The following is a 24835-nucleotide window of genomic DNA, read 5'->3' as shown; positions in this document are numbered from 1 at the left end:
CTTGAAATGTCGATGGTTTCTGCCGGACGATGATGTGCAGCAGATCGTTACGGACTTCTTCAGGCAGCAGGACACAATGTTTTACGAAATGGGGAATCTTCAATCTGGTGCGTCGGTGGTATGGTTGCATCAGTGCTCGCGGCGATTTTGCCTGATTGGCATGCCGATTCTGGATTATATGGCCTTCGAAAAGAAACTGTTTCATCGCTGCTTTACATCATAGATACAATAAATATCTGGTGCAAAGCACTGCGGTATTTTATCCGTAGTGCGTGTCTTTAGTGTAAAGGCTAAAAATCTTCGTTCTCGCTATGATTCGAGAGCCTAGAATGCAAACATTCTCAAACACTGAACGACTTCTCATGTCTCAAATATGCAAAATTACAGACAACGTGCTTCGAATAAAGCAGTAACAATAGCATGTCTTTTACTGTCATATGAAAATGCTCATTAGAACAGTGTTGCTCCCGTACACAGCGCACATATCATGTCCCGTTATAATTGACTGTCCTTGCATCTTCTGAGGAAACTGCAATCTCTTTGTATGCGACACTAACACCCGAGATTGAAGGTTAACTTGTTTCACTCCTGCGCCACAGGTTATATGATACAGGTCCTACCCAACTGTTCGTTAGATTTTGAAACAATTAATTGGCCACAGTGGCCGGAAAGTCACCCACGCTGTGCAACTGTCTTCTTAAATGAAGATGGAAGACCGAATAGAGGTTCAGGGCATGCACTTGCGCTTGTTGCTGGTAGACTGCCCTTGAAGACGAAAGAATCAGCAATGATGAACGCTATGTAATTGGAGAAGGCAATGAAAATCACTGCATTAAAGACACATAGAGAGTTTCCTCAAGACGTTTAATTCTGTAACAATTTCATGAATAGCATGCTTCAAAACAAAACAAAAATAAATAAAAAAATATTAAAAAAAGGAATTGGAGGTATAAGATCTATTGGTGAGAACTGATCAGATAGGGTAGTCAAGAGGACAAAGAACTAGGTTAATATTTTACGAATCGGATCTTGGAAAATTAGAAGTCTGAAGTTTCTACCGAAACTAGAGGAACTTAAAAGAGGATGGCTTGGATAAAATTAGACTTGGTAAGTGTAGAAGTGTAGTGTAGGACTTAGTTTGAGTGGAGTTCAGGCTGAGGATTGTACAGATGTAGGACTCCATGCAACAACTAATTTTTTTAATATCAAAATACTTGTGATAACAAATCAGTAATGCAGTTTCAAAAAAACCATCTTTCCTTCTGCAACCATAAAGATCCTTAATCAGGGGTCAAAACAATGAATACAACGAAATTTCTTCCATGAAATAAACAAAATCAAAATCGAATATTTATCCTAAGATAAATAGCCAGGCAACAACATTAACATTTTACAATGCAGGATTTCGACAACCAACAGCAACAATACTGTAGACAGTTTCTGCAATTAAAAATAAGATGCCAAAGCAACTCTTTAAGAGAGGAGTCAACGCTGGGGTTGACCAATTCTGAGTTGGCACAGCAGTCAGCCCCACCATTGACGTGTTATATGGCGCAGCAGGTAGAGCGACGTCTCCTATCGGCATCTGAATCAGTTTTTGCTGAAGACATTCAGAAAGGACATGGCCTTCCTATCAACAACATGAACAAGTGCGCCACTGGCCATCGTACAGCCTTGCAGCTGGCAATTACCAAGTAGGAAGGCATGTGTTTCTTCATTTCACTTTTTATCTGATTTACCCCATTGAGGAAAATGTATGTTTCGAACATCTTCCACGTTTCGGCAGCGTGACTGACGACGTTGCCGTAGGGGTTAAAGGCGGCCACCATAACGTCCAACGGCACCTCAACTGGAAGTTTGAAAACTCTCAACGTTCATCAGCGAAAATCAGTGTGATAAACAACAACAGCCCCCATTCAGCTGGCAGAGTATCGGAATTCGAGTTCATTGTCATGTCATTGCACAACGTCAGTGCACAGCTCTTCATTCAGCAGCTGTAAGTATACTGTGGTACTAAGGATCGAAAAATGAGTTCCTTGAACATCTCGTGGCGGGAGACTCATTTCGTCCTGTACAAACATCTCTACCTCACACTCTTTCGGTCGTTCGTGGTCCAAAAGAAAAGTTAGTTTAATCGTGGCTTGGCGATACGAAAATGCCATGATGGTGGCCGAATTCGGACACGAAGACAAACCGATATGTGCGAGTAAACAAATGTGCACTCGCGAGCATGCAGCACAACAGACGAGACGCAACAAGGAATGCTCGCCACACCACTGTCTAGGACACACTGCAGTTGTGTTAACCACTGCACCATCCGGACAAGCAGTTGCACGGTCTATCTCGGCATGCCTCTTGGCTAACCCAAATTCCTAACTAGCGCTGCCTATCCTCAGTCAGCGTCTATGCTCGCTACTTTGAGATTCCCACAAGAGGTCGAATGTAACTGTGCATCCGCTCTGAAGATTGTGGATTCATTGCCCACCGAGGTGAATCAATTATAGGAATCCATGGTGCCTGTTCTTTCGGATTTATCTGAAAGAACAAAAACCAAGCAGTCGTATAACATTCTGAAGATGCTGTTGCTGTCACTTGCTGTAGCTGTCTGACCTCACAGCAGTCCATGATTACGACCAGCTCAGTGAAGACAATTCTCCTGCCCTCTTGCTGTTCCAGTGTGACACCCTGCAAAACAATCCTTTGGAGATGAAGAAAACGACCATTCCTTTCAACACAGCACATAAGGATTAATGAAAGTAAGTGGAAAGTGGAAAAAGAATTCTGGTGGAATGAATATAAGATTATAGAAACAGCATCAGTTAATGATAGAACATGGATTGGTATAGGTAGGAATAGAAAATTGGACGAGTTTCTATGTTTCAGTGACTATATTATCCTTCCACATGTTAGAGCTAAGTTAGTTGGGATGGTCCATCGGTGGATGCTGTGGACTACGTGGGTGCTAAGAAAGAAAGTAAAATAATTAGCAGTACAAGTAATACACATATAATGTCGTTTACTTAACTTTCTTCTACAAGTCCAAATAGTAATCCATACTACTCCATTGTAGAGGCACATTGGTCAGAAACAACCAAAATAACAGAGGCAAACTGCTAACGTTGAGAAATCTGCAACTAAAACCCACAGTTAGAATGGCCGATGTCTATGTGACGTCTACTTATGTGGCTGTTGTCCATGTGAGGTCTTCGTATGCCCACTTGGTGGATGCACTATTCACACATGCAGCAGAGAGTGTGTCTATGAGCCAGCTGCAGATTGGTAGGGCTGTCACATGGGCCATGGCAAGCCTCTGGACACAGAATGTCTGGTGTGGTGTATGACAACACATTGTCAGCTCTAGGGCAAGTAAGTTCTGAGGCATTTTCTTAGCGTGAGTTGTATACATTCGAAGACAAGCATTCATTAATGGGTAAACTGTTGTTCTGTTGATTGATTTATGTTGATTGATTTATGACTCCTTGGGGATAATCAGTCTTTTTTAGAAAGCCCCCACCCTCATCCTCTTCTTCCACTCCCCAAGACCTCTGGGAAATCCTCTCGCTGATACAAGTAACCTTTGACATATTAATTGAATACTTAATTAAATTTATCAATTAATTACCACTTCCCCTCCTTGTTAATCCCCAGCCCTTCCTCTCCACGCCCCCACTCCTCACCCCTTCCAGAAAAAAAATTGGTGGGAAAAGCGCCCAGTCTGTACAGAGCTGTTGGTGTGGAATGCGCGAGTATTACCTTATCCAGCAACTACATGTCATAATTACGTAATTACATGATTTGACTGCTGCAGGTGTGAAGTGTCGTCTTGTTGAAAACATTTTTGCATGTGTGTTTACCTTGAGGTGCAGAGATCTACTGACATAGTGCACAGTGCCACCACCAGAGGATGTCATACCTATCACACCCCCTTCCTTACCACATCTCCTAGAAAAACTGTTGTGAAAAATCGCTGAGCTGGTTGACTGGAAGAACATACAACACGAAATGTAGCCATATTGCAGAGGGTATATTGTTTATTTAAAAATTTCAATTTTCTTTTGTTTGATGGAAAAAGCTCATTATTTTCTGCTGGTCTCGTAAAATACATCGGAAAGAAATAATTATATGGATAGTTTATTTTTCCATTCACACAAGAAATAGCATCACTAAATCAACATTCACGTAAATCACTACACGTAGTTACATAGTTAAACACCATCTGCACCAACCACAGTGCACTGTGCACCCACACCCTGACCACTTCGCTGAGATGCATCATGCGCCAGTGTCCAAGAGGCTGCACCGCACCTGATCAGGCCCTGTTGGCTGCCGCACACCAGCCAGATTGTGCAGCCCACAGGCCGGAAGTCCTGCTAATCCCAGAACACAGCGTTACGTAGCGGCAACCCTTTGATGTAGAACCTGAGAAATTCCTATTGAAACATCTGCTCTCCATCTCTCTCTCTCAAGTGCCCATTTCCTGCCGTGTGCCACTGCTTGGGAGAATTTCAACCATATTGTCCAAACAAGCAGATCAGTAGTGTCTCCAAATGCAGTGCTCATTATTTTGTGAGCGTCTGCCAGCCAGTTCACCCATACAACCACAGCCAGCTTATTTGTGTTGGTATGGCTACTTCTGGTTGCAGCATATGTACGATCTGCCCCCAAACACACAGCTTCCATACAATCCTTCTTTCCACGAACAATACGAGACTGGAATAGAAGGGAGAACAGATAGAGGTACTCAGGGTACCCTCCGCCACACACCGTCAGGTGGCTTGCGGAGTTTGGATGTAGATGTAGATGTAGATGAAGGTAAGTGGAAGCAGGTGCTCTACGTGCTACCCCTGTTATGTAGGTACTGCCTGAGTTAGATTAGAAAACCAGCAGAAGAAGAGACTGGAAGAAGCAGTCCCCCACCCACTGTCCCTCCAATTCCCTCCTCTCTCCCCCTCATCTCACTGGTTACTTGCAGATGGACAAAGCATCAGGTGCCAGTAACTGTTTGATATTTATACCTGGGAAATTCCTCTAGAAACATATCCTCTCTGCCTCTCTTTCTCTCTCTCTGTCTCCCTCTCGCACTCTGTTGGCTACTTCCTACCCAGTGAGAATGTGTTCTGTGCCACACTAACCACTCAAATGTCGTGAACAAAGTAGTGGATACTTGGTAAATCCTCAGCTGTGGATGGCTTGGAAATATTGTTTCACTGACTGACTAATTAGATAATCAAGTTAATACCCATTTTCTTTTGGCAGTTTTTCCTTGCATCCTATTCGTGGATACTAGGATGGTACGTGTGGTGCGATTCGATCCTGCAATTGCCGAGTTTTCAAACCCTCCGAGATTCCATTTCCTGTGCCTTATGCTAGTGGATACTAGCACAGTTAGGACACTTGGTAAGAAGTCCATTATGTTCAAGATAGCTGAAAATTTCAAATTTCAGCTCAGTTGTATACTATATGCTTAAACAGTCTGCTCAGGGGTTGGATAGGTGTGCATGCTTGAAATACTACTATCAGAAACAATATACCGATCAATCAGTAATCTGATGTTGCGATTGTGTTTTTAAAGCGTTAAATAATTCCTAAGTTGGTTCTCTCAGTAATACGAGAACGAAGAAGAGGGAGGAACGCCTACCCAGTGCTCGGACATTAACAACAACGAATACCACTCCCACCTTTCTGCTTTAAGATACAGCCTCCTGTACTGTATTGAGTAGCAGTAAGCACCACATACTTAAAACATGCTCAGTTCTGCAGCAGTGGCTGTGATGGTTAGAGGCCCGAGATCACTGAAACACTTGAACATTCGAAGCGCTTATATCCCGACGTCCACATGCCGTGCTAAAGCTAGATCCTCCGTGCACCAGTCTGTTCCCTCATACACTGAGAGTGCCATTGCTCAGAGGTCACAGAAACTTCCATACTGACTGCACCCAAAGTCATGGATGCACATATATCCCAGAGTGCACCACTCCACACAGGAGGGTATCCAGCGCTGATTGGACGGGTAGGAATTTGGATCTTATTAATACGTCCAGCACCAACACTTGGCAGTGACTAACATGGAATCGCTCAAATTCCACAGAGAATACCGGAAGCACACACAACTGCAGAGACAACGCAACTCATACAGAGCATTAGTTCACTATTCAGCCTTTCAGAGTGCATCACGAGGGCTGCATCTGGGACTTGTTCCCGCTGCTGCAGGCAATAACCAGCTAGCCGACCAGCCAGAACTACCCTTTGTAATCACAACCCACGACAGTGTTCTGGTCACCAGCTATTTATGCCATGCACCCAAACAGGTGGCACAGCCATCCTAGGAAACCAGCCACATATTTTTCACTGTAATTACAATCAAATATTACAACTGCATCCCACATCTTGTGAATTCGACAACGAGCAAAGTATCTGAAATACCTCCTCCTGACGGCTGTGGCTCTGGTACAAATCTCAGGCTGAGATATCAGTATGCATTTCCACAAGAAATCTTTCAGCCCTTTTACAGGTATCGATGCACTGAAACCGCAATTATCCACTTCAGATCCATACATTCCTTATGACCGGTCATAGTAATTTTTTTTTGCACATGTATGAACACAGAAAATAACAACTAGATATCCCAACACATACTTTATTAACCTGTTAACCATAGTGAATCTATCACAGATCACGTGCCAAGTATAATACCACACCAATGACTGAATGCTAGTGATACCAAACAATTTTGGGCGAAAATCCGCTATCATCGGAAGAGTTCCATTTGTTATTCTTGCGGGTGTCACAAGTGCTTCTTAGAAAGAGAGATGTAATCATCTTATAAGCGATCAGCTATTAAAAACATGATTGCATGGACCATGTGACTGTCATCCTGCATGAAAGGAAGTCTTGGCTATACAGGCACACACAAGTATTGCATATCCTCGATAAAAAGTATACATGCTTTATAAATGAAGATACTATATTGCTTCCAAATGAAGTGGTCTTTCACACAAATACAGAGGCATTCATTGTAGTTGGTGATCAAGGGTTTTGTATTAACAGACCGAAAGTGTGGGTACACGTCGCCAGCAGTGTGAGCTCGTAACAAAGTCACCCTTCTCACCGAATTTAGAAACTAAATCGGCTAAGGAACATAGTATTAAAACGATATTTGCAACTTCCTCATGCTGCTACTAGATATTTACTAGGCTAACAAATAGTATTTGTAATGCATTCTCTCTTGATACCATGCAGACAGTGTAAAAGAGGCTCTGCGATGATTGAGAATTTTATATACAGTGCATGGTGTGCCATGTGATAAATCACGTAAAAGCGCAACACTCGATTGAAATCATAAGAAATTGTCGAAATCCTATGACCAATACACTGGCTTTTTGGTTCTATAGTGTTGTCCTTTCTGGTAGAAATTCTGTCTGCGATTTGAAATCAAGTCTCCCCAATCAAACACATACTTAAGTTGGATCCTACGTAGATATCATTTAACGATTACAGTCACTGGTGAGACATATTTTTGGCCCTCTCATATCTCGAAACGAGTCACCTTTCCAAACCTACCTGCTAAGGACACCATACAGCAATACTCCAGCGTGATTTTAGACAGTCTCTGTGCGTCTTGCAACAGCCTCTGCCGGTGCCCCCTGCAGCTATGTCCATGCGATTGTTCCAATTTAAGTCGGAAGTTGGTGGAAGTCCGAGAACGCTGTATCTACCACCTTCTTCATCCCATGGAGAAACAAGGCATCTGAGTTAATGTGACAAGACACTGCTGTGGCCACTCGATGGAAATGGGAACATGTCATCATACCTCCACCACTCAGGTTAGTCAGTAAGGTCAGAGCCAAATGAAGCTTTCTCCAGCAACGTAAGATAATAGAAAAGACAGTAAGAGCAGTTACAGTGGTATTTCTTGCCAGGAAATTTACGAAACCTTCACATCAACGTGTACTGGAAAAAGGACGAGGATTTTGCTGCTGCATTGTGGTGCTTTTACAAACCACATACAGCTACTGCAGTCTGACGAAAATCTGCATCTCTCAGGGTGCATTCGTGTCTGTCACTAAACATTCCCTCCCTCTTCGTTATTATGTATCATCCAACACAGAAAAACCGTGAACTCTAATAACTTGGCTAATATCACCTTGTAGAACTCGATAAAACATTACTGTGTTCCTCTCTCCTGATATATCGAAAACAAATACCATCTGCATGCTACATCGATCATGTGTGATGATCCTATTAAATATACAGGTATTGTTCCATAGTAGTGGGTGACCGGTGATCAGAGTCCGTTGCTCAGACCAGTGTAAAGTTTCATCACCTGTTCTGGAGGAGGACCCAAAGCCTGTGAATCAGAAGAGAGGTTTCCTGTGTTGTTCTTTCTTAAGCAGCTTGATCGGATGTTTTCCTGCTGTAACACATCCAGGCAGTGTATGACTATAGCTTTGTACATCACCATACATCTTGTTTTCACTGCCACGACTTCAAGATCTTTGTTGGGAACTAAACAGACATTAGCACGTTATTTATCTATTGGTTCTCACGGATGCTGGACATCAGCTGGGTTAAACTATGCTTCTCACACAACACACTGGATGGCTGAAATGAAAGACAGAGGCGGAGTTTCTTATTGACAAAAAATTGGACATCGCACTATAAGGAAATTTTAAGAGTCTGTGGCATTTTGATGCAGTTCCAAAGAGTTGCCTGAAGGTGATGATCTTTATATTTATTCTCAGCTTCCATAGTGACGAGGGATGTCTCGGTCTCCCGTTTTCGAAGACAACTTCAGCACTGATTTATCATTGGTGGTGCCTACTCGTATAACACGTAGGTTTACTATCTCTGTTTCGGTGTTTTAGGTGGTCGTCATCCTGACTTCCAAGTCTTTGGACATTGCTTGTTTCATTTTTATGACTTAAAGTGGATAACTAGATGTGGCGCAAGAGGAGTATTCTGCAGACCTTAAACCCATTGAGGCATTGAGTGATGATGATGAGGTTAGGTATGTAAGGCACCCAATGACGTAGTTATCAGCGCCCATACAAATGTTAAATATTTTTAGACTCCAATCTCGCCATTTTTCAGAAGGGTGATGAAATGATGAGGACTACAGCCAGTTGGAGAATATCACCAACTCAACAGGGAATCGATCCTGGGACCGTGTGATGCAGAGACAGCAATGCTAACCACCAAACATTGAACTGCAGATAACATGGATAGTATGCACCATGAGCTGACAGACCCACAGCCTGAGGAATGGAATGACTTGCATACACCCAGGTGAGCATTTAAGTACCCTCATCGATCCACATCTCTTTCATATTTTCATAAATTTTACTTACTTTCCATAAATTTTCGTAATTTTGTCAGATTTTTGCGTATATTCAACACATTTTACTCAATTACTCGAGGTCCGAAGCACCAGTCTCGATGAGTCGTCAAGCCAACAAAACGTCTGATCGCCTCGATTTCGTGATGCTATCAGCCAATGATATTGCAGCATGGTTCTCAGTTTCTGTATCACTTCTAAACCACTCTCTCCATTACTTTGCTATGGTCAGATATATGTTCATATATCTTTAACCCTGTTACACAACCTACATGACATGACACTAATATTGTTTCTTTTCGTGGAAAATACCCATCAGCAGAGAGGAGGTGCAAGAATTTAGCCGAAATTCGGTAAGATTTTATTACGATTTGCCATCTCCACCTATGTGGATGAAGTCACAAAGTATTCCCACATTCGTGAGATAAAGTAGGAGATTCAGAGCTCTAATATTCAGGCCTCTATTTACAAATTAGCTACCTTTTAATTGTACCTATAAGCTAAGAACACTGAGCAAAACTCTATATAGCATCTCTGTATGCCCTTCATTAGTCTTCCTCTGTCTATAATCAGTCCTTCTTGCAACACTGTCGCTGATTTAATTTGAAACTTATCAGAAGTTGGAAGGTACCATAGCTGCTACATTCAGAGTCTCATGAAGTAACAGAAAAAAGCTGATACTTCGATATTTTGGTTTCGCAAAGATTATAACACTTATACTGACCGGCGCTGGTGATACAATCGGTTTCCTGACCAACGCTGTAACTGCTGTTCTACAATGTCTATTCTGCACCAATCTCACTCATGTCACTTGTTCATTTACACATGACCTCATTTATGCGTGCATGCTGAGGAGTTTTGCACTCCTTTTTGGTGTATAGTAGATATAAGCCTGATACATCTGAGATTGTTGTGATGATGTAAAAGACGATTAAGAAGAAGAAGAAGGAGGAGGAGGAGGAGGAGAAAAAACGTTTGAGTTACGCATGATGGAGTTCCAGACAGAGGGATGTGAATCATTTTAGGTAAATCACTGGTGCTCTCAATTCTGTACAACTGTTGTAGTGTCAGGACTCCATACCCAGAATGTGCTGATAGGAGAAAAATAACCATAGAATATGGACAGGAACACACAGAAGTGGTGTTTGATGTGTGAAGTTACACATCATGCTGCACTAACTCCATGAACAGAATATACCCCCCACACACATCATTTGTCAAGGAGATGTATACACACAGTTTGCAGTTCCTCATATACCACTATCACTAACTTAGAATCACTGTAGTCATGAAACTGAAGACTCAATTTATGTGCAAGATGTGACACAGAAAGGGAGTACTTCGCACACAACTTCGTTCATCTAGAGGATGGTGCTGGATTAGTTTTTCCATCAATGGGCAGAAGCGACATAAAATCGATAAAATTACGAAAATTGAGGGAAAATACGTTGAAATTGGAATATAGCCAATGTGTGGGAGATATTTAGGGTTAATGATGGGGTACCTTCACGTCTTCTCCTTGGTACAGGAAAATACTTGTGCATGGGTACGAGTATGTGACAGCAAGAGCAATGTGAGAAAAAGGTGACATGGAAGCACTGGGAACCAGGGAAACAGTCATTTTTCGTGGACGGCCATAAGACGGCTAGAATAGAGTGTTTAACATGATTGACCACCAAATTCATATACGTCGGACCATAAGCCAAGGTGGAGAGAGAGAGAGAGAGAGAGAACTTACGCTTCGAGAGAAATTTCCCAGGTGTGAATATCAAAGAGTTTCTGCCACCTGTACCAAAGATTTGCCACCAATTGATACTTTGTCCAACTGGAAGTAACTGGAGCTGTGGGTTGGAGGAAAGGATGGTTTTGGAGGGAGGGTGGACGGTTGCTTCACCCAGCGTCCTCTTCCCGTGTTATTGTGTACTAACTCAGTCAATACCTGCACAGCAGGGCCAGTACATAGAGCAGCTGCTTCCACTGACCTGTTATGGAAGATGTGTGTTTGGGAGCAGAGTTTGCAAGTGCTGAAACCAGAAGTAGCAAATTGAGGTGGTAAAAGACACCACTGTGAACCGAGGCGACTGCAGTTATAGGGGTGACCTGGCTGCCAGACGGTCACAAGAAATATGCGCAGTATTCTGAGATGCTATGATCTGCTGGTTGGAACAGGTTTTTCTGAATTCTCTCAAGCAGTGGCACACAACTGGACGTGGACACTTAGGAGAGAGACGGAGAGCATATATTTCTAACTGTATTTCTCAGATATCACTGTCAAAGGGTTGCCGTCATCTAACGTTTTGTTCGGAGATTCGCACGACTTCTGGTGTGCATGCTGTTTGATCTGCCTGGCCGTGCGGCTGCCAAGGGTCGTGCGGCCGGAGCGGGTGTTGTATGGTCACCTGGCCACCAGCGTATCGTGTAGACTTGCGAAGCAGTCCATCGGGAAAAAAGCTATCTATTAATTCCTTCTTTTCGATATATTTTACAATACCTGCATCATCCAAAACACCAAAAAATGATGAACTTTTCCCTCCTAACAAAAGAGAGATCCATCCAGTGCAAACTGAAATTTATAAACAATATACCCTCTGCAATTTAGTTACATTTCTTGTCGTGTCCAGCCCACCTGCTCAGGGATTTTTCACTCGAATTCTTTCTGGGAGGTGTAGGTAGGGAGGCGGGCGATGAGTGGGATGTCCTCTGGTGGTGGCATTGTGCACTAGTTCAGTTGATCCCTGCACCTTAAGGTGAGCACACACACAAAGATTTTCCCAGAAGACAACACTTCCAATCTGCAGCAGTCTGGTTACATAATTAGGGCACCTTGTTGCTGGGCAGGGTAATACTTGTTCCACATGAACAGCCCTGCATAGACTGGGTGATTTTCCCACCAGTTTTCTTTTCTGGGGGGGTGGGGGGTGGGGTAAGGGAGGAAAGAGTTGGGTGATTACCCAGGTGGGAGGGGATAACTAATTGTTCAATTAATTATTTAGGAAATTAATTTGATACCAAAGGCTTATTTGTATGGGGGAAGGGTTTCCCAGAGAGAGGTGGGGCTAGAGGGGGTGAAGGAGGGGCGGGGCTTTCTCAGAAGGACAGATTCTCCTCAGGGGGTCTAAATAAATAAACTAAAAGATCAATAGCTTCATTGAGGGAGGAGGTCATGAATCAATTAAAGAAGTTCGCTCCTGAATGTGTGCTTGCCCCTGAATGTATGCAATCTGCACCAACAAATCGCCCGAGAACGAACTAGCCCTATGACTGTTATCAATAGCAGTCACCACTGTACAAGTTTGCTTATTAAATCACAAGCTGTTGGTGAGAAAGTAGAATATGTGGACAAACAGAGGAACTGATAAAATATGCCTTAGCAATTATTAAAGTATATGGGAAAATAGGAAAGAGAAGGCCGTTTAAGTTGGTGTAAAAAGGAGAGGAATGAAACTTTGGTATTCCTAGGCGTTACTGTGGGAGGAAGGGAAGATAAAGTCAAATAGAGTGGTGCTTGCACATAAAGAGTTTTAATCCTGAACGATGGTTGAGTCCGCGCCGTTGTTCTGTAGTAGCGAGTGGCCTGCTGACCTGCGCACTACCAGCGTTCTTGTTGCTTACATAGCATGGCACAGCTGTCGTCACGGAAGTCCGTTGACAGGAAGTTCTTCACCATCAGGACTTGTGGTTATATGCTGTCTCATGGAATTTGTATCGGAAGAGGCAAAAATATCAGTAAAAACTGTGCGTGACAGGATTCCAGGAACCACTAGGTAGTACAGTCACACAATAAAACGAATAAAGAAGGAAGAGGAAAACATAGCTACATGTACTTCCCAATATTTCGCTGCTTGAGAAAGATGCGAAATGAGGGAATGAAATCTTATTTTTAAGTAATGTTACCGAGCAGGTAGTCAGGGGAATGGCAAATAATTTCCATGTGACGCCTGTTCTGTATATTATATTGCTAATATCGTAGGAAACGAAATTGTCTCGTAAGTTTTGTTTATCTCTTTTCGTTTTATAAGCTTTCCTTCTGGCATCTTTGGGGTAGACTTGTTTTGCTTTGGTTTAACCTTTGTCTGTGCGATTATCTCTTTTTCGGTACTCTAGTGAGAAACTAATGACATCTAAGTACTGTATTTCTCGAATTTCTGGTCGCACTGACATAAGCAGTTAATTCAAGCCTTTGAAGTCTCTCTAATCGTAGCGTAGAGCTTACGCGACGACATATGCGTTTTTGCATAGGTTTCTTCATGGTGCAGTGATGGAACAGGCCACAACCCACACCACTGCTGATGACCCGTCTGCGCCGATAGGGGTTAACATATTCTGGGCGATGTGTACTAGAGAATATGTGTGACTGGAATCAAAGACGAGAGAAGATTCTACAATTCTGTCACAGGTTTGAACTGGTAGTAGCTAATTTCAAATCGAAAAGTCCCAACTGAGGGATGGTGTACTTGAAAAAGACGAAAAGTTACTGAAAGAAGTGAGTTGCACTACGACAAAGATAGACAAAAAATATAAATCAAACCCAGAAGCGTACCCAGTTGCGGACATAAACCACAGTCTAGGAGGCTGCAATTCGAGAGATAACGAAAAAGAAGCATATGATGAAATCGAGTATTGTAAATGTACAACTAAGTGAGCCGAAAAGGAACTTTTCAGACGTAGTGGCCAATAACAAAAGTAAAAGTTTGAAGAGTGGGGGTACTTCAATGAAATGAGAGTGAAATATGCGTCCCAGTCAAATTAATGAGACCAAAGACTCTACTCTATGTGAACGTGCAATGGACATTCACAAACTGGCAGGTAGTAGCACTAGCAGTGAAGAGTACATAAAGCGTGTTTACGGTCGCAATTTCGAATCCTGCCTCGGGCACGGATGTTTTTGATGTCCTTGGTTTAGTTAGGTTTAAGTAGTTCTAAGTCTAGGGGACTGATGATCTCATATGTTAAGTCCCATAGTGCTTAGAGCAATTTGAATCATAAAGCGGGTCTGGGGCGACGTGGAAAACAATGCAGTCGTTGTTGTAATGCGAAAACAGAGTGATTTACCTCACGTCCAAGGGGCATGGTGACTGGCCTTCAGGTCAAGGTTGGAAGCGTTTTCGAAGGGGCTAAGTTTGTAAACTGTTCATACGCTGCCGTGGGTAAAGTATACCATGCATGGCAAAATGGTGCTATCCAAGAACGCGCACAGGCATCTGCTGTGAACCATAGGTTACAGACTGAATGATGTGATCTAATACACACAATCATTGTATTAATCTGGACACTCGCTGCGAAACCTTGTGTCTTCTTACCGTGATGTCAGCTGAGTACACTGCGTTGTGCGGGTATGTATTTATTCCAATCTTCTGTTAGTGCATTTCTTCCTTCCATCTTATCCTTCCCTCTCTATCCACCTCCGTTTCCTCCTCTCTCTGTCAACCTCATCCTCCGATTTCTCCACTATCTATTCCTCTCCACTTACTCTGTCCAACATATCTTCCCTTTCTGTCCATTGCCCCATCCCTCTCTCTCCGTTCATCTGCTACTTCCCTATCTGGTTTCATCTCCTCAATCCGCCTCTCTCCCTGTTCATCTCCTCCTACCCCTTTCTTTCTCCACGTTATCGCCCTTCCTCAGTACGTGATTTCTGTTTTTACCATTACAGTGTTTCTTTGCAGATAGTAAATAGTGTGTGTATCAGGTTTACTTGACATCGATCCAGGAGTTTAGAAGGAGGTGTACACAGATTCCACCTGTATCTCTGTGAATTTCTCCCTGTAATTTGGTCTTCAGGAAGCTCACTGCTTATGACGTCATATATCCTAAACTATGTGTCGTGCAACGATATAATTTTGCAAATTTATTCAGTGCTGTCTCCGAATACTGTGTCAGAATGCGTCGGGAGTACAATTAGCAGTAAAGATGTAGTAAATTCAAACGTCCTAGTGCGGCAGTTTTACTGCATGAACAGCGAAAATGCTCTCATAGATTTTTTTTCCTCTTTTTCCTTTTTTCCTGCCAGCATTTTTTGTGGTTTGTCAGAGAGAAAAACTTCCGTAACGGTTTGAAATTAAGTGTAAAGCTTGTTAGAAGTCACTAAGTGCTCTCATTCTCAAATATAGGATGAATTAAGCCTAGGTATTCGTGCGCCTTATATTTTACTCACACGAAAAGTTTATTAACTTGAATCTTCATGGAATAAATATTAACTTCGGTGAATGCTTTAGAATCAAGGTCTCCTAGTTTATTGTTCCACGGTGCGCCGCATATTTCCCAGAAGATAAAACTTAGAAATATCCTCCGTACTTAAGGACAATTAATAGTTTCAAATGATCTGCTGCTGCGCATCAGACGTTTCTACTAGTTAAGTACAGAGGCGAGGGTGGGAACTTGGGATGTAATTTCAAATGAGCACCTGAAGTGCAGAGTAGTGGAGAAATCGTTTAAAGGATTCGTGTTACCTAAGCACCCAAGTTATGCCTGCAGACTGCGAAACTGAGGATGTAAAATACTCCCATTCAATTGCATTTACAAGTAAAAGAAACTGAGTTAATACTACAATCCCTTTAAGAGGTACCTAAACTTAATTTCACGCCAAGCTCACGAGACAAATTTTCAGCTTAAATTATCTCTGAGGTGCTTATAAAATTTTCCGAAACCACTTCAGTACAAGGCCGTTACCGAGTTGAGAGGCCCTTAAGCAGACACCAAATATTCCTTTCCTGCGGATTACAACCGTATCTCTCTAATGGTAGCTGGCTCTCGAATGGAGCTACTCACAGTAATACAGTTAGTAATGATTCGAAACTTCTTAATTTGTTTCCTAGGAGCGTTGGCTCACACTGTTTCGTTATTGATTCCTACTATTAATAGTTTATCTTGCAATTACCGAAACACTGCTAATAGCTAACCTCGCTAGCAGGTCAAGGACGCAAGTCGTTCCATGTAAAAGTGTACGGCCAGTAAAACCGAGTACCTTGCAAGAGCCCAAACAATCAGGTACGTAAAATGTTTATCAAATTATGACATTATGGCACGGGACGCAGCAGTACTTTTCGTTATAATTCTTACACGTTTTAAATAAATGAAATTTTGGAAACAGAATATGACAGATATCAGTAGTAATACGATGAAGCAAAATTTTGCTGCAGTATGGTGACGTCTCAATACTGACTGGTGTAGTCTAGCGGTAGGAAACACTCTTTCGTGAAACGTAATCATCAAACAAAGTACAATGCCATTTTGATGCTTACTCTAAAAACTGAAAGGAGTTTCTTAAATGGTGTTTGTTGAATAATATAAAACGGCGTAAGGTAGTATGTGAGCCCCTTTCTGTTTGGGGAGGAGTTCGTGATATTCTTGTTACAAATATCACGTTTCTGTGGTGCAAATGAGCTGAATTGTGTCACTCGTATGATAAACCATTAAACAATTTTTTTTTAAAATGTCGCTCTACCTGAAAAATTCTCTATTTAACAGTATGACACATACAGAAAGAATCTGTAGGGGGCTCGATAGTTTCGCAGAAGTACTAATAACGAAGTACAGCAACAACAAATATATGTGTTCAGCAAAATCGCATATTAAGTGCAAAATTATTTGGAATCGTCAATCAGAATACAAAACTGAAAAATTAAAGGAAATATTGAGATTTTAATGAAAAATAAATGTGTTTTAGTACTGATCGAGATGTATCTGAATGTTCTTGTTCCGATCTGTCTCAGCTTTTAAGAACGTTTACGTATAGATCCATATTTTTCTATCAGGACACGAACTGGTACCCAAATTATGAAGCATGCAGAGAAAGAGAGTAACTTGCTACCAACACACTGTGCAAAAGATGACACACGATTCTCTTTTGATAAGAGTGCTGACAGCACTCTCATTCGGTAAGTCACTGGGCAGCGATCGTATGCCGTCTCTGGCGGATGGAGTGATGACTGGCGGTGCAGAGTGTAGAAAAAGAGAGTGCACTGTGGGTCAGGTTGCATGATTGTTGACTAAAATTTAAAACAAATGAGTGAAGAGATAAATAATGAACTGCAACGGATGTCATGCGACGTCCGCTACGACCAAATACAACGAACAAAATGAAAAAAAAAAAGGAAAGGTGAGTAAAGCGCACATTCCCACTGGCGGAATGTGTGGCTCGCCGATGTTGGGCTGCAGCTGTGGCTCTGTTTACTACCATTTTGGACATGGCACTGTAAGGAATGACCAGTATTTCTCTCTCTCTCTCTCTCTCTCTCTCTCTCTCTCTCTTTCTTTCTTTTTTTTCTTTTCTTTTTACTGTGTTCTACGTCCAGGTAAATCACTGCAGTGCTAATTTTCTTGTACAATGTATGTGAAGATATGGACAATTGTCTAGTATCCAGGCGGATGTTAATTGCAGCCAACTAAAACGATAAAACATCTTGCTCTTTCTAACAGAGAAGCTCCTGTTCTTAATTTTACAATTGTGAATATTAAACGTTGGATCTTCACAATTAATAAGAATTTCTGAAACTTGTTTTTTAAGTTTTCTGCGTCATTATTTAGTTTATTTAACAGTTCTCTACTATGATCATGATTTGAAATATGGTATTTTAATTGCTTTTAACTGTTTTTTAATTCCTCCAGTACTGATAAGGATTTTATAAGGCGAACGGTCTACCCGACAGGAGGTCCTCGTCACACGACATTTCATTTCATTTCATCAGGTGGCCTTTGTTCTAGAAAACATAGTGTACGTTAGTTGATCTTTAAGTTCAGGCCTGTGTTTGAAACTATCTGTTAAGTTTTCTGATGTTTCTTTCTATAAAAATAAATAATAGTTATTCTTTTGTTTATTCAGTCTCAGTGATCCGCTTCCTTTCATTATGCTATTGGCCATTACCACCACAGCACTAAATCCGTCAACCGAAAACCACACGTTGATAATTACATTGTTCACTACCTGAAACAAGTGTAACTGACCCTCAGTAAAATGTACAGCGCCTGTTCTATTCTATCTGCTTGTAGCTGTACGTTGACAGAGATGTTACAAATTTGAGCTTCATTAAAGTATCGAAGTATTCCCTTTTTCCTTTCCCACTGCGGAACCTGTGTGTTCTTATCTTTCTAATTTCATAGCCCCCTTCTCTCTCACTCTTTGCTTCTACAGTTTGTATGAAACGATTTACCCTCTTTGACTGGTTTTTCTATAGCGAAAAGTTCCCATATTTTCTTTGTGTGTTATAAAGTAGTTAATGTTTTTTTGCATTAGAGCCAGAAGGCAATATACACTCCTGGAAATGGAAAAAAAGAACACATTGACACCGGTGTGTCAGACCCACCATACTTGCTCCGGACACTACGAGAGGGCTGTACAAGCAATGATCATACGCACGGCACAGCGGACACACCAGGAACCGCGGTGTTGGCCGTCGAATGGCGCTAGCTGCGCAGCATTTGTGCACCGCCGCCGTCAGTGTCAGCCAGTTTGCCGTGGCATACGGAGCTCCATCACAGTCTTTAACACTGGTAGCATGCCGCGACAGCGTGGACGTGAACCGTATGTGCAGTTGACGGACTTTGAGCGAGGGCGTATAGTGGGCATGCGGGAGGCCGGGTGGACGTACCGCCGAATTGCTCAACACGTGGGGCGTGAGGTCTCCACAGTACATCGATGTTGTCGCCAGTGGTCGGCGGAAGGTGCACGTGCCCGTCGACCTGGGACCGGACCGCACCGACGCACGGATGCACGCCAAGACCGTAGGATCCTACGCAGTACCGTAGGGGACCGCACCGCCACTTCCCAGCAAATTACGGACACTGTTGCTCCTGGGGTATCGGCGAGGACCATTCGCAACCGTCTCCATCAAGCTGGGCTACGGTCCCGCACACCGTTAGGCCGTCTTCCGCTCACGCCCCAACATCGTGCAGCCCGCCTCCAGTGGTGTCGCGACAGGCGTGAATGGAGGGACGAATGGAGACGTGTCGTCTTCAGCGACGAGAGTCGCTTCTGCCTTGGTGCCAATGATGGTCGTATGCGTGTTTGGCGCCGTGCAGGTGAGCACCACAATCAGGACTGCATACGACCGAGGCACACAGGGCCAACACCCCGGGAGCGATCTCCTACACTGGCCGTACACCTCTGGTGATCGTCGAGGGGACGCTGAATAGTGCAAGGTACATCCAAACCGTCATCGAACCCATCGTTCTACCATTCCTAGACCGGCAAGGGAACTTGCTGTTCCAACAGGACAATGCACGTCCGTATGTATCCCGTGCCACCCAACGTGCTCTAGAAGGTGTAAGTCAACTACGCTGGCCAGCAAGATCTCCGGATCTGTCCTCCATTGTGCATGTTCGGGACTGGATGAAGCGTCGTCTCACGCGGTCTGCACGTCCAGCACGAACGCTGGTCCAACTGAGGCGCCAGGTGGAAATGGCATGGCAAGCCGTTCCACATGACTACATCCAGCATCTCTACGATCGTCTCCATGGGAGAATAGCAGCCTGCATTGCTGGTGGATATACACTGAACTAGTGCCGACATTGTGCACGCTCTGTTGCCTGTGTCTATGTGCCTGTGGTTCTGTCAGTGTGATCATGTGATGTATCTGACCCCAGGAATGTGTCAATAAAGTTTCCCCTTCCTGGGACAATGAATTCACGGTGTTCTTATTTCAATTTCCAGGAGTGTATAAATCGGATTATTTTCTTATCAAAATCTAATGGGACAATACATCATTATGTAACAGTTCGTCATAAAAGTGTCTTTAGCCAAAACCTACCATGATTATCTGACAAATTATTAATATTTACGAGACACAAATGCTGCCGTGCGACGCACCCTGTGATACTGCTGAACCTACAAGTAATTACGTGTCAGGGAAACAAACCATCCACACCATGCAATTTAACTTGCTGCTTTCCACCTCTAAGGCTGTCTCCGAAGATATGTTTCATATCAACGTTTTCTTGTAACAGTCGTGAGCAGTATAGAGTCGGATTTGGTATGGAAAAAATAGTTTTGATTAAGGTACTTCATTACATTCGATCTCTCAGAACCTTCTGAAACCCTACCCATTTGTGACATCAGATGAAAGGTCGGATACGACAGAGTGGCTGAACGAGACGATTTCTTTGAGAGTTATTAAACTGTTATTCTTTTTTCCGCTTTATGAGCGCGAGTGTGTCATCGGTCTCCGTCTGAATAACTTACCTCGCATCGCTTTCTTTCCTGCGGGATAACTTGCATTGGTAGATTAGCCGGTCGTCAAGGATTGTGGACGGAAAACGATTGAGGCGGACCAGACAAGGAAAACAGTGACACTACTTATAGTTACAAATGGCATCGCAGCAAGGAGGGCACTGCCGCAGGACACAAAGCCTGCCTAGCTGAAACGTATCCGAATGAGCACCCTTGACAAAAAGGCAGCATATTCGTGGTTGAAGAAAAAAATATTAGATACATTCTCTCGGTCTTTTCCATGAAGTTTTGAGGATATACTGTGCGCTGCTACGCCTCTCTCTGTTTCCTGTCTGTTTCCTGTCTTGATATAGCGTATTAGTTTCAACAGTACGTCGAAGTACTGGCACAATATCAGTATTTTAATTATTGAAGTCATATCTATAACAAACTATGTGCAATGTATGTGCAGTACTCGTCTGAGAGATTATATTACTGAGTGATAGTACGAAGCTGCTTTAGGCCAGTAATTCATACCTTATCCTCGTTGAAGTCATTAAAACCATTACTTGTTTAGTTTGCTCTGGTATCACCAGAGTTAAAAAGCGTTCGCAGTAAATAGAGCTCATGCGATCTTCCATCGAAGATACGCCAAAAACTCTCTGTTAACTATAGAAATAATGTTGCTACTGATAAATCAATATTCGTTGATTATTGTTTTAGTTGCCGTTTCCTCTTAATAGATCAAAATTTATTTATTTGATGCGTTTGTATAGTGAACGACGTCGCTCATAGTTTAGGTCAAAACAGTCTCTAGAGTTTATGGTTGGTTAAACGACGACGAAAATTTCTGCATTATCTCTGCCTACGAGTTTTTGCATGATAATTTAAAAAAAAATATCTGACAATCTCTCTAAAATCAGATAACTTTTTTTTCACATTTTAATTAAACACACGGCCCTTATTTTCTAAATAATAGTCGACGGATATTTTTTGATAGGTAGGATACAGCGTGGTATTTCCGATAGACAGTCGTCAGATATAGAAGTAACTTCGAATGTGCCCCAGAGAAATGTGATGCGACCCTTGCTCTTTATGTAGTACATTAACGACTATAAAGACAATACTAATAGTAACCTCCAACTTTTTGTAGATGATGGAGATTATGTATAATGAAATACCTCTGAAACAAGCTACATAAATATTTAGTCAGGTCATGATAAGATTACAAAGAGGTGCAAAGATTTTGCAACTTGCTTCAACTGTTCAGAAATTTGAAACAGAGCACTCCACAACTTAAAAACTTAGTATCCTGTGACTATAAGTGAGTCACTGTTGGAATCGGCCAACTCAGACCTCTGTGAAACACTTTGTAGGGACATGAAATGGAATGATCACACAGGCTCGGTCGCAGGTAAAGCAGGTGGGAAACTTCAGTCTATTGGTAGCGCAGTTGTAGTCAGTCTGCAAAGGAGATGGCTTACAAATTGCTTTTGAGATCTATTCTAGAATATTGATCAAGTGTATGGGACTCGTAACAAGTGGGGCTAATAGGGGATATTAAACCCATATACAGAAGGGTGGCACGAATGGTCAAAGGTTTATTTCACCAATGAGAGTGTGCCACAAAGATGCTCAAGAAACTGAGCTGAAAGCCTCTTGAACGTAGACGAAAACTATCCCAAGAAAGCCTACTCACAAAGTTTCAAGAACGGGCTTTGAATGATAGACTCTAGGAATATAAACTGCTAATTAGAGTAATCTATAAACCTTCAAACGTCGGTGCCATGTCCTCCTTTCAGTCTGCCCTGTCCTCACTCGTGACACAGAATGAACACATAATCATTATGGGCGACACAAACATCGACTTACAGTTAAAATCTCCCTCTGCCGAAAAACTAAGGCGACTGTTCCACTCCAATGATATGAGTTTAACACCGCTGGACCCAACTCATCACACGCCACACAGCCACACACTCATAGATATAATAGCAACAAAGGGACCAGATAAAATAATCCCCGCCAATCATACATCCGCTCCGGGACTCTCTGCTCATGACGTGATATTCTTAAATTACTCAATGCATACTACCAAAGAAAAATCTTACCTGGTAAACTACAGAAACTTAAAAAATGTTAACCATGACGCTCTTCAAAAGGATTGCTCAGACATCCCTTGGCATGATATAAGCAATGAACCGACTTTAGACGGAAAATTCGGCAATTATGTCGCAAAATTATTGCACTGTATGATAAACATGCTCCTCAACGCACTGTCAAGGTAAAGAGAGCTCCCGCTCCGTGGCTCACCACTGCATTACGCCAGTTAATGAACAAACGCGATGCTGCACATAGGGCTTTCAAGCGTAGCCCTACTCCCGAGGCGTACGAAGCTTATAGGAAACTCCGAAACAGAACCAAGCAAAGCCTGAGGAATGTCAAAATCAGACATACCCGCTCTGTCGTATGCGGCATATCAAAACCTGCTGCACTGTGGAAAAAGCTGCGCAGTTTCGGTATAGGGAAGCGAAGATCTGACGCTGTTTATCAAGCGTCAGCAGAAGAATTAAACGATTTCTTCTCAACGGCTGTAAACTGCCACGCAGCGACAAATTACCAGCCCCAAGATATCAATCTGTCTAGAGACAAGTTTTTCCTAAAACATGTCACTACCGGCACAGTACACTAGGCAATTATGAGAATCTCTTCCGAGGCAGTAGGAAATGATGGAGTGAGCATTGGCATGATTAAGAACGTCGTAGACACTATTATTCCAGTTACCACAGACATCTTCAACCTGTCTCTTGTCAGTAGTACATATCCTACTGAGTGGAAGCAAAGTTTAATTCAACCTATACCCAAGACTGACAACCCTAAGTCGCCAGGTGACTACAGGCCGATCAGCATACTATCTGCAATATCTAAAGCCCTAGAACACATTGTCCATGAACAGCTGGCAGATTACCTCAAAACTCATAACATCCATGACGAATATCAGTCAGGTTTTCGAAAACATCATAGTACAAAAACTACATTAATCAAAGTAACTGATGACATTAAACATGCTATGGACAGACGTGAAGCTACTATCCTAACACTGCTTGACTTTAGCAAGGCTTTTGACACAGTTGACTTCGATATATTACTAATTAAAATGAAACAGCTGAATTTCTCAAACAGCGCAATACACTGGTTCGACAGCTACCTCAAAAACAGAAGTCAACAAGTCATTTGTGAGTCGGAAAAGTCATCATGGAAAAACGTGCGCTCTGGAGATCCCCAAGGCTCCGTCCTTGGTCCACTACTCTTCTCACTGTACATTAATGATATTTCTTCAGTCATTCACTCCTGCAAATACCATCTATATGCCGATGACATCCAACTGTACATAAGTGCAAGCCCCAAAAACATTGCTGTCGCAGTAACGAGTATGAACGCAGATCTTTGCTCTGTTTCTCGATGGGCACAGAACCTAGGTCTGAAACTAAACCCCAAGAAATCCCAGGTCATACTTATATCTCATCCAAAGTTAATCAGCCGTTACTTTCGCGAAACAGTCCCTCAGATACTCCTCAATGGTACCCAACGACCATACCAAAAAACGGTAAAAGACCTTGGAATAATCTTGGATGAACACCTGAACTGGGAAGAACAAACAGTCACAGCTTGCCGGATATCGCTCTGCACCCTTCATGCAATTCAAAAATTTAGAAAAATATTTCCAACCCATGTTAAACAAAAATTAGTCCAAAGACTAGTCTTGCCTAATCTTTACTACTGTGATGTAGTTCAACACGGCACAAATAGTAAAAATTCTAGATGCCTCGAGCTAGTGATGAATGCTTGCGTTAGATACGTGTTCAGTATTCGGTTGTATGATCATATCAGTCCTTCATACTCCGAGCTAGGTTGGATACGCCCACATAAGGCACGCGATCTCCACACGATGTGCTTACTTCATCGATTTCTTAGCCACTGGTGCCCCCAATACTTATCTTCTCACATTAAACACCTATCATCATTCCACAATCGCAATACCAGATCGGATACGTCTAGCATCTTGGCTGTACCTTTACATAACACAAAATCTTTCTCCGTGTCGTTTTCCATCTCAGCCATACGACTATGGAACGCGCTCCCCTGTGATCTGCGTCTTATCCAGAACTACTCAACATTCAAGAGGGAACTCCAAACTTACATATTAGGGACGGTATAGCCACCATTGTTGTGCCCCTCTCATCTCTTTCTTTCTCCTCTCCATCACAGCTTCGAATTTTACCATTCTATTTCTCATCCTCTAAGCTACCTAGCTCTTATATATCTCTTTTACCCCATTCTATCGTCTTATGTCTCTGATC

The sequence above is a fragment of the Schistocerca gregaria genome, chromosome 3, assembly GCF_023897955.1.
Source record: "Schistocerca gregaria isolate iqSchGreg1 chromosome 3, iqSchGreg1.2, whole genome shotgun sequence".
Lineage (NCBI taxonomy): Eukaryota > Metazoa > Arthropoda > Insecta > Orthoptera > Acrididae > Schistocerca > Schistocerca gregaria.
Note: the sequence above shows the minus strand (reverse complement) of the source record.